Source organism: Mus caroli, chromosome 3, assembly GCF_900094665.2.
Source record: "Mus caroli chromosome 3, CAROLI_EIJ_v1.1, whole genome shotgun sequence".
Lineage (NCBI taxonomy): Eukaryota > Metazoa > Chordata > Mammalia > Rodentia > Muridae > Mus > Mus caroli.
In genome coordinates, this window is record NC_034572.1 from 105,023,847 (window position 1) to 105,036,315 (window position 12,469).

The 12,469-nt window shown below is 34.6% G+C and overlaps 1 long non-coding RNA gene across 1 annotated transcript in view; it reads right to left on the reverse strand.

Annotated features, from left to right (window-relative positions):
- Window positions 1-5,409: 5,409 nt before the first annotated feature.
- Window positions 5,410-12,469, reverse strand: part of LOC115030620 — a 146,332-nt gene continuing 139,272 nt past the window's right edge. Inside the window, exon 4 of the long non-coding RNA XR_003836211.1 lies at window positions 5,410-5,538. This is a non-coding gene — a long non-coding RNA (uncharacterized LOC115030620). The remainder of the gene's footprint in view (window positions 5,539-12,469) is intronic.

A 12,469-nucleotide genomic window follows, 5' to 3' on the forward strand; every position in this document is an offset into this window, starting at 1 on the left:
GAACTAAATCATTCAAAGACTGTTTCATTTTCATTTTTGCTTCTGGTCTCTTTGTAGAAAGCTTGGGAGAGCTAACATATGCCAGCATTCATGTTCATAGACACTTTCTTAACTTGAAGTAAAATACTGAAAAACTTTCTTATTTTTAGAGTTTCTGAATGAATACAAATTCTGTTCTCCCCTATCTTCTGAATCACCTCACCTATATTCCTGTGTTAGTGCTGATTTCCTCGAGGATGTCTTTTGTGTAATTAGGGTAGTAAAATTATAAGCAGAGTTGGTTCAAGACAGAAGAAAGACAACTTAATGCATATTCATGAGAATATATTGGGGGACAATGTCTTCAAAGTGGAAAAAGTCAATAAATTAGAGAGAAACAGTATAAGCAGAGAAGTTTTATATGTATATACTCTACTATATCTGTCCACATTGAGTCTAAAGAAGGCAAGTAACTTGCCTCATGTACCTGCTCACTTGATAAGAAGACTTTCAGAAAGTTTTGAAAGAAATTATGTATCAGACTCCTCTATTGAGGAACAAAGAGGAGATTGCACACTCAATTTAGATTCCCATTGGTAAGGAGCTCCTGACTTTGCATAGATCCAGTTTCATAGGTTTCCTAAACCTACATGAATCTTATATTGAACCCCAGTCTAAAAACATGTGTTACTGTGTTGCTTAATCTAAAGTTCTTATATATTAACTGATTAATAAATATTTGTTGGTAAAGCAGATAGGCTAAGAAAGTGAGGTAAACTTGTCTACTAGATAAAATTTGTCAAAAATTCAAACATATTAAGGTGAACTGTACAAAAGCCAAAGTAAGCAACCAAACAAACATAATTTTTAGTTTTCCTCACTTCAGATCTTCAAATTAAATTTGGATATTATGATAATAATTAAGATATGAGCATCAATAGTCACTGGATACTCAAAATTCAGAGTCCTCCTGTTTAAAATTATTTTCTAGCATTATATTTTGATAAAACCTGAGAAGTATTTGAAAATATATGCTAATTTGGAACACAGAATACCAGGGAAAATCTCTGATAGCTGAGGTCAATGCTAAAACATATATAAATGTTATGTAAAGAAAAAAATCAGTAGGTAAAGATTACATGAAATGAAAAACTTATTTCAGATTTATCTCATGTGAAATGAACAGAACTGAACTTGTATGATTTTATCTTGGTCATTGGAATCTAAAATTACAAAGTTCTTTGTTGTGCCCCAAATGTGTGAGTACCAACTTAGCATGAGGTGGTACACCAAGAGAAGGGTGTTTAATTTAATTTAATAATGGACAGCAACAACAGGAACTTTGGAAGTCTTCCAAACTGATATTTTCTTTTTAGGTCTCAGCCTTCCAATTTGGAAGAAAATGAGAAGATATGCTTACTTTTAAAGAGAGTGTTTTTCTATAGTGAATTTTTATAGCCAGGAAATGGGAATGCCTTATCTAACTAGAAGCATCAAAAGACCTCTCAGGTCTCAGCTCATCCAGATCTCTTGATTCAAGATGCCATTACCCACTAAGTTAATGCAAATACTGCTTAATGAAATGTTTCTGATACCATGGTTATAAAATATTCCTGCAAAATATCACTTTCCACTTAACAAATAAGAGAGTTAAACCAGATTCCTCAACGTATTGATTTTCAAAACTGTATTTCCCACAGACTTCTAAAACACTTAGGCTATCAACATAAGCCTCAAAGGTCAGTCCAATTATACAATGAATTTTGAATTCAATTAACATCTATGTCAAATAGATATCAACTGATTTAATGATGATAATTTCACTTAATGTGAAACCACATGACAGGATGCTGGCGAAATCAATAGCAGAAACATTGACTGACTTCCTTATTGAATAGAAGGTTTTCTTCTGAACTTTTTCACTTGTTGCTATGGATACATGCAAGGCTAGTGGTACTGACTTTATATTTCAAGGCCAATGAAGTACTAACCAATAAGTAAGCACTTAGTTATGTTCATTGTGATTTGATATCATTATACTATTTAATCCATTATATTTTACAGTTATTCATTTTATACCATATTAAACATTTTAATAGAAAACATTCAGTATAAAAAGGGTGATGATCATAGTAAAACATCTTCTTGGAAACAAAGACTTAAAAGGCTTATGACTACATTTGTTGATGATAGGCCAGAGGTTTCCTGAACACTACTGTCGAAGATTAAAGGAATGAATGGTGATTTTATCCTCATAAAAGCAAGGCTGATAGAGCTCAGTGCGTAAGAGCACTTGTTACTTTTGCAGAGGACCTTGGTTCAATTCGCAGGACCAAGGAATAGGTTGCAATCATCCAGAAGTGAAATTTTAGCAGTTCTGAATGCCTCTTCTGACTTCTGCAGTTGCCATGCAAACATGTGGTACACATACATGTCGTAGGCAAAACATTCAGACACATAATCTATAAAAAATAAAATATAAAAAATAAAAATTAGAGCACTGCTTAAAACTTAATTTATGGCCCTGTTGTACAGATGCACTCTTTAATCCCAGCACATGGGAAGCAGCAGTTTTTTTGAAGATAGTCAGGGCTATATAGTAAGATGCCATCTCAAAAGCTCCCAATACATACAGAGAATATGACTACCTTCCTGGTTTGGCCTGAGTAGGAGAAGATGTGCCTAAGAGACTTGAGGCCCATTGGAGGGTAGGGGCCATGGTGGTAGGAGAGCACCTACTCGGGGAATTGGGGGTGAGGAGGAATGGGATAAGGAACTGTGGGAGGTGGAACTGGTGATGGGGGACAATGGCTAGATGGCAAATAATTAAAAAACTTTCCTACATTAAAGACAAAACAAAAACTAAAGCAAACAAAAAACAAGAAATCAAGCCAAAATAGCAATAGTAATTTAAAAAACAAAACAAAACAAAACTGGATTCATGGTAGTCTTACAATTAAGTAAAACAGGAAAATACAGTTAATCTTAAAAGTAGTCTTCAATACTCTTCATAAAAATATCACACTTTGAGTTAATAAATATTTCATTTATATGTACATTTCAAATTAACAGAAAAGAAAATAGCATTCATTGAGTTGAAGGGAAAATTTTATCATGGATTTAAGAATATAATTTTTTCAGAATCCAGAATCTGTCACCTCACAAAGTGTAATGAGTGATATTTGCCATCTGCTCAATTCATCAACTCATAAAAATTGAGTAGATGTGGGATTTCTATAGCCCTAAGAGTGTTTCAGGCATATGAAAAACTAGAGTAAATGGAATAAATTCCAGCTCAATTAATTAAAAAGTTCATAGTAGGATGAGTTGAATAGACTATTAAAAAAGAACTAGTTAATACTTAACTGTAGAGTAAATCATATGAATATATCCATAAAGAAAAGAAAGATAATAAATCTAGCAGTTTATTTTAGCCCACCATGAAAGTTTCTTTTGTCTTTCCCATTCCATATCAAATAGTCACCTGTATAGGAAGCCTTTGTGTAACTTCATTGGCACCCTTCCTGCCCTTTCAACATACTTCCAAATTATTGTTTCTCTATAACCTTTGCATGATTGCATTAAAAGTTATATACTTAATCAATTATAGGACAGAGCCTTCTTTTTCTTTTTGTTTCTGCAAACCTATGCTTATGCTATGGAATTTTTTTGGACTTCATATCTTTTAAATAATTTATTTATTTATTTATTTATTTATTTATTTATTTTTTTTTTTGGTTTTTCGAGACAGGGTTTCTCTGTGTAGCCCTGGCTGTCCTGGCACTTACTTTGTAGACCAGGCTGGCCTCGAACTCAGAAATCCGCCTGCCTCTGCCTCCCGAGTGCTGGGATTAAAGGCGTGCGCCACCACGCCCGGCTCTTTTAAATAATTTAAAAGGACATATTTATATCCTTAGAGAAAACATTAGAAATGAGAATATATAACATTGTCAGAGGAATCTAATGGATAATTTTATGTACTCAACTGAGCTCAGGGACTCCAAGGTAACTGATAAAATAAATACTTTTGATTCTGTCCATAAAGGTATAGTCTGAATTTTGGGATTAAGGCAAAAAATAAAACTTTTGAAATTTCTTCCCTAATTTCATTCCCCTATTTTTCTGGCGTCATTATGAAAAACTAGAAAAATAAAAGTAAGAAACAAGTACTCAGTATGTATCCCAGTCTTGCTTGAGATTTATTATGTAGAACAAGATGCCTTTGAACTCACAGACATCCAATAGTTCTTGTCTCTCAAGTGCTAAGATTAAAGATGGTCACCATGATGTCCTCCCACATAAACATATTTTAAGTTCATAGATTTGCAACTTGAAAATTATAAGAGAAACTAGTATCATATAGACACATAAGATGTATGATGTGCATGATATTTACATCTAAGATAAAATAATCAGGTGATGAATTAAGTAAAAATACACAAGAAAACCAAAAACAGGTGATCTCAATGAAGAAACAAGCATACAGAGCTCAAAATGTAGAAAAGTTCACATATAAGATCTTGGTTTTTTTGTCCATGGATTACTATTTCTTTTATTGTAATTAAGGGAGGATATTCCCAAGGTCATTTGAAACTTGTTTTATGGAAATTTATAAATATTTAGTTAGCTTGAGGTATAAGAATCAATTGAAAATTTTAACAGAAACCAGAAATTTGGAGCTAATTTCTATTGAGTATAAAAGCAATGAAGAATGATATATCAATTTAGTATTTGCTTAATTGATTAACTGTTTGTTCCTATCTTATGTCAGTCAAGATGAACCCACTAAGAATCCAGCCAGGTGTGAAAAAAATAAGCCAGTGTCTAATCTGTTAGAATTGAGGTGACAGTGTTGCTGTGCATTCTGCTGTGTTTTCTACTGTGTATTATACTGTATACACACACACACACACACACATACAACACACAAACACACACATGCACATGAATAAGCACATACTCAATACATGTATATATATATTCAAATATAGAGATTCTTGGGAATATATAATATCATTATATAAAATGCTTAAACTATAAATTTGTTACAGCAATGTGGTAGATAATTTTATGTGCAAGACAGAGCAAATGATTGTAATAATGCTCACCCTCTTTATAGATTAGTTGCTGTCATACTTAAAAACATAAACATAGGTATCCACACTCATCTAAAGAATAGAACATCAAGTAGAGTTGTATCATCACCTATAAAGGCTAGTTTCCAAGACAAAGAACTAGTTATGAAAGTGTAAGATCTAATTTAAATCTTCACAGGTTTTGTCTCAAATGTCTATTATGACTATATTTCATGGAAATACATTAAATTGGACTGCTGTCAATTTAGTTATATGATATTTCTTTTATTTACATAGTTATCATATAATAGATCATATAAAATAAAAATTATGGTGCATTATTGCCCCCATATCAAACCAAAACCAACATAAATAATCAAAAGAAGGAAGATGCTTCTGTACTCATGGAACTCATAATAATGATCTTCATCTGCTTTCCAAAACTCCAACTTGATAATACTTATTGGTTTATATTTAGAGGATTCTGTTAATAAAAAAGGAAAAGATAAAAAAATGAAAATTAAAATGCATAATTCTTACTAAAGATGGTATAATCAGTGTTTCTTTAACCTTTTTCATCTATTCCTCTTATGCTTTCTAATGAAATACATTTTCTCCAGGCATTGAATCTATTTATGGTCCACTCTGTAGAAAGAAATGTGTAGAGGAGGTGCTGTCTTATCATGATTGTCTGTTGAAGTCAACGATCAAGACAAGATCCATGGTGGTAGAGTTGTTTTGAGATGAACAAAAATTATGTAATATGAAAGAAGATATGAGATAACACCAGGAATGGAAATGTTTAATTGGAAATGGGTGAGGAAATAAGGGAGAAGGGAAACCAAAATGTGTAGGATAAGGGAAACCAAAATGCAGTATTAGGATTAAGGAAATGTAATACAGAAATCTACTTCTTTATGTTTATGAATATATATAATTAAATTTTGTCAATTTTGAAATAGCATCTAAAGTATATTTTGTCTTTCCATTCACCATTCCAAACCCTCACATACACTCCAAGTCACTGTATTTTCAATCGATGAGCTTTTTTCCATGTTGTAGCACATATGTAAGTAATTGATAAAAAATATATATATATTTCAAATTTAAACCTTTCCAGAAACCAAATATCTGAGTGTAAGAAAATTACCTCTGAGTTGTTTAGAAATTATTTCTTTTCTTAAAAAAAAATTAGATAATTTTTTCATTTACATTTCAAATGCTATCCCAAAAGTCCCTTATATCCTCCCCTGACCCTGCTCGCCAACCCACTCACTCCCCCAATAGAGGAGCTAGAGAAAGTACCCAAGGAGCTGAAGGGGTCTGTAACCTTATAGGAGGAACAGCAATATGGACTAACCAGTACCCCTTGAACTCATGTCTCTAGCAATTATTTCTTAAAGGATCCCCAAATGATGTCTGTTTCCTTCTCTAAAGGCGATTAAACCTGGAAGAGTGGAGCCAAAACCAAAAGGGTACTAAAGCCCATCCAGTACCAACTTTATTAAAAGCAACCAAAAGTTTATACTCTGACAGTGAAAAAGAATTTAATGAGTAAGGTGTCTAATCACAAGGACAAGCCACATCTGGAGGCATAAAAACAACAACGAATAGCCAGCTCTAATGAATAATCTGAATTAAACTTCTTCTTACTATACCTGACATAGGCAGAAAAGAACATTTCCATGTTTTTGAAGAAACTAAGGTCACAAGGTTCTTGTTTTCATGAAGTTTTCTCACAAGCACTCAAAATTCCTGTGGCACGGCTCCATTCTTGGATCATATTCCAATACAAGGCTATCCACTCATCTTAGTCACCTACCAGAACTAACCTAAGATCTTATTGCTGAATACATCACACTCTGGGAAGTGCAGAATATTTTAAGGTGAACTTTAATAAAATGGCACCTCCTTCCTGGCTAGTGCCCACAGAACAGAAAGTTTTAATGATAGAGAAAAGTTATCATCATAAGAACTCTGTGTGTCCAAACCTGACCACTCAAGCAAATGGGCCCAAATCTACAATAAAGTCTCTGTTGTTTAGGGGGTAACCAAGCACTCTTTGTATTTAAAGACTGCTTCTAGGGATACAATACATGCATGATACTGTAAATATGGTCAAAATACCATGGGAGCAGTGTTCTCAGGCCTTAGGTGGACTAGATAAAAATGCTTCTAATGTGTTTTTTTGTTTGTTTTTGTAAATGTTTATGTTTATATCCTTATACTAGTTCTGCTTTAGTCTTGGCCAGAGAACCATTTTTTTTTTTTGAAGCAAAGAAAGGTACAGAGATCACTAAATGTTCAAAGTGCAGAGATAAACGGCTGAAGAGTATTCAGCCCTTAGTGCATATATAGCTCACCTCCTATGAGAATTTTTGTTTCAGTATTATGAGAAGAAATATGTTATAGGCTGGGTTTCCTTTTCTCCAGACTTTCCCAATGTATCGTATTCACATTATCTCTGTGAGAGGGCATTACCATTTTTCAGGACAAAAAGATAACAATCTTCTTTTTTTTGGAGGGGGTGTATTTATTTCATTTACATTTCCAATGCTATCCCAAAAGTCCCCCCACACGCTCCCCCACCCACTCCCCTACCCACCCACTCCCACTTCTTGGCCCTGGCATTCCCCTGTACTGAGGCATATAAAGTTTGCACGACGAATGGGCCTCTCTTTCCACTGATGGCCGACTAGGCCATCTTCTGATTCATATGCAGCTAGAGACATGAGCTCCGGGGGTGGGGGTGGAGGTATTGGTTAATTCATATTGTTTTTCCACCTATAGGACTGCAGATCCCTTCAGATCCTTGGGTACTTTCTCTAGCTCCTCCATTGGGGGCCCTGTGATACATCCAATAGCTGACTGTGAGCATCTACTTCTGTGTTTGCCAGGCCCCAGCATAGTCTCATAGGAGACAGCCATGTCTGGGTCCTTTTAGGAAAATCTTGCTAGTGTATGCAATGGTGTCAGCGTTTGGAAGCTGATTATGGGAGAGATCCCCGGATATGGCAGTCTCTAGATGGTCCATCCTTTTGTCTCAGCTCCAAACTTTGTCTCTGTAACTCCTTCCATGGTTGTTTTGTTCCCAATTCTAAGAAGGGGCAAAGTTTCCACACCTGAAAAAATGTTCAACATCCTTAATCATCAGGGAAATGCAAGTCAAAACAACCCTGAGATTCCACCTCACACCAGTCAGAATGGCTAAGATCAAAAATTCAGGTAACAGCAGATGCTGGCGAGGATGTGGAGAAAGAGGAACACTCCTCCATTGTTGGTGGGATTGCAAGCTTGTACAACCACTCTGGAAATCAGTCTGGCGGTTCCTCAGAAAATTGGACATAGTACTACTGGAGGATCCAGCAATACCTCTCCTGGGCATATATCCAGAAGATGTCCCAACCGGTAAGAAGGACACATGCTCCACTATGTTCATAGCAGCCTTATTTATAATAGCCAGAAGCTGGAAAGAACCCAGCTTCCTAGGCAAATGGATGGACCTGGAGGACATCATCCTGAGGTTAGTTCAGTCTGTAGAGCATGAGACTCTTAATCTCAGGGTCCTGGGTTCGAGCCCCACGATGGGTGAGAAGTTATTGTCTGCCGGCCAGTGGCGTAATGGATAAAGCGTCTGAGTACGGATCAGAAGATTCCAGGTTCGACTCTTGGCTGGCTCGTTGGGACTGGTACTCCTTTATTTGCATCTGTCGCTAATCAAATCATCTCTCAATGTTGCTAGGTTGATAACAATCTTCTTGACAGGTATAAAATTTTCAAACGGGGACAAAGTCCAACTCTGAAAGCACAGGGAGGTTTTTCTTCATCAAAGAACCATCTTGTTGAGAAGGTGGGATGTAGAGCAAGGATGTATGTGTATGATCAGATTACTAATGAAAGACAAATAAACTCTGCAGAGGCTGAATTTAAGCCTTGTGTCATTGGCTTTTATTCAAGAAAGTAAGACCTATAACAACCAGATAGCTGACATTAAAGGTTAGCACCAGAAGGTGCCAGATGAACAATCAGAAAGTAAGACTATGTTCAAAACCTAAGAAGGAAATGGCTAAGACAGTTACTGTTACAATGTGAAAGCTGTGAACTCTAAGCATTAAAAAGTTCCCACATAGCTAATGAAACAACATTAGATGTTTTACTAAAAATAGTTCTTATTTTTGTCAAGAGAAAGATCTGTACTAACTCAAACTTGGGGCTACAAGATTCACTAAGAAATGATGTGTTCTAGAAAATTTGGTCCTGATTTCTGGTATTACTGGTTGTTAACTTCTGTCTTGAATGTTAGTTTTTGTTTTGGGATTACAGTTTTTTTTTATGAAAACAGGAAAATTAAATGGAATATAAAATGGTAGCAGGTATGTTATATGAGAAAACCAACAAAAATGAGTTTAAATCTATGACTAGCCTACAGAAGGGGTATTATTTTTTTCACCTTTTAAGGTAACTAGCTATATAAATGGTCAAAACTAATGACCTTTAAAAAGTGTACATTTTTAATAAAAGTCAACAGCCATAACCACCATGACCACCACCACCACTACCAACAACACCAAAAATAACAAAAACAAACACAAACAAACAAACAAGCCAAACAGAGGACCAACACTTTGATTTAGCAAAATTTGTAAAAGAAGTTAACTCACCTCAGGTCATCACAGTTAATGTAACAAGTCCAACCCAAGACTACAGCAGACTAAGCTTAGGTCCGTTAAAAAAATATCACACTGAAATGTCCACAGATATTAAATTAATTTGTTTTTTTTTCAGGACCATTGTAGTAAAATAAAGTATTTTCACTCAAATTACTCCCTTTAAGAATTAATCCCAAAACAACCATTTTGTAGAGAATAATTGCTATCTCCATTTGTAAACCAAATGAGTCAAGCAACATATATTTTGAGATTTAGATGAGAAAATATAAATATTCATACACACATGTCTGTGTGTTTACATATACATACATGTATTTATATACTGTATACTTATACGTATCTTTCTATCATCTATCCATCTATCATCCATCTATCTATCTATCTATCTATCTATCTATCTATCTATCTATCTATCTATCTATCTATCTATCTACCTATCCATCTATCTATCTTATATCAATTTATCATCTACTTATCTTTAATCTGTGTATTTGAAAAGTGTTCCACACTAGGGGTTAAAGGAGTTGGAGATTTGTGTGTTTGTTTGCTTTGAATTTTTTGTGGGGGAGTTTGTCTTTCTGTCCAGCATAGACTTGCCTAAAAGTCTTCAGTTCTCCTGCCTATACCCCCTAAGGGATGGTAGGTATGAGCATGTTCCAACTTCCATATGGACTTACAGTTAGTATTCAAGTTATCCTTAGATATAATTCACTGAAACCTTGTATTAGACAAATAGATTACAGAATTACAGTTTCAAAATTGTGAAAGGAGATTAGAGATTATATTTTACCCCTTACAATATTGTTCACAATTTTCTTGATACAAGAATGTAGAGGATGGATATTTTAGTTACGATTGTATGCCTTCAATGAGTGAATGCATGGTTTGTGAAGGCTAAAAAATTATGTAGTTTGAGCACTGGTACAAGGAATTCTAACCTTTTGAGTGGATTTTAAATTGAAGTGTAAGAATAGGAGGTGAAAAATAACTTGTATCAGGGCCAAAGACAAGGCTCATTGAGTAACAACATTATTTAGGTAAGTCTGACAACCTGTGTTTTATTACTGGTACATAGGTTAAAAAAAAGCAAGGTATGTCTGCAATCTTAGCACTCCTATGGTAATATTAAAAATGCAGACAAATGATTCTCTTAGAAATTAGCAAGCTGGGTGTACACAGAGAAATATAACACAAGATACACCTCACCTCAAGAAGGTGGATAACAAGTACCAACATTTGAAAGTTGTCCGTTAACTTCTACATGCCAATAACAGCACACATAACACACATGAAGTATACTCATCCATGTACACTGATTTAGTTAATTAATTATACCATAACTCACACCCAGCATTAGTTAGTATCCAGTGTCTATTGTCATTCCATGTTCTAAAAGCAATGATTCTATTAAATTCATTTAGAATGTATTTTTTAGTACTTAACATATATAAATAACAAGATCTTTGTTAATGTGATAATTGTTTTATGTATATGTAAACAAGCATGGAGAAAATATTAAGGTGACTATAATCATAGAACTGACAAATGACAAATTTAGAATTGAAACATGGGGCATTATACTCAGAGATTGGCATGCTTGCAGCCATGATGTAATCTGCTTTTCCAATTTTACCAAATATATCAAAATATGAATCCATGCAATTAAACCACCCAGGAACAGTTTTTTAAAAACAATTCCACCTGATTTTAATTTTTCTTTTGTTGGTTATGTTTGCTGATGTTATTTTTCACTTTCTCACCATACTTTGGTCAGAGAAAAACAGGTTTTTGAGACTTAGTTTATTTTTTAGGCAAAGTATTTCTTTGGAATGGTACATTCCAGGTAACATCTTAATAATTTCTGCACGTGAAAAACATTGGAACTCAGAAGCCCCAGGAAGGGAAGAGATGAGTTTTCAACTACCTATAACTGACCTGGAGAAACCCCGTAGCATAGACACAGACCTTTCAACCTCAAACAGACTTGTATGAAGCACCCTGGAGATCATAGGAAAGGAAGCTATGGAGCCTGGCAGGAAGGGAACTCAGTTGTTCATCCTATGCTGCAAGCATTCCTTTGAGTGGAGTTGAATAATGAAATGAGGTGGCAACAGAACATAGTCTCTGGACATCGACTTTGATGAGGACATTAATAATTCAGGTGTTTTAAGGGATGGAGTCTGCTCTTAAATAATACAGGTTCTTTGGGACCTATGCTTTTCTCTATTTCCTTTTTCTTCTTCTTCTTTTAGGTTCTTAGCTTGTTGTAAAGGAACATGATTCAGAAATAAAAGTTAACCCTTTGAACTTATAATGATAGCTTAATAAACTTTTAACTCTGAACAAAGCTTTACATTATTTCTTTTCTTGAGTTATAGAATGGTTTCTTGTGATTTATCTGAGATTTTCAGTCTTCTATACTAAATGCTAAAGATTATTATATTTTGATTTGTTGGGTAATTCTTCAAGATGTGGAGCTGCCAATGAAATAATTAAATATTTAATGTTTTATAACAGTGTTTATTTACATCACATCTTTCTCAACACCTCTGTGTCCGTTCTCTGCCCTTACAGCAAGTGGTGCAAGTGGTGGTACAGCCCACTCAGTGATTATTTCCCCAAAGTGATGGTGTCATTAGTCCTCTTTTTCTCCAGTGCCACTTCCAAGTCACCGGCAATATTTATCATCTCTCAGGAGCTGACTTATATCTTTTTCACTTTGTTGTAAGCCAGAACTTTTGCCAT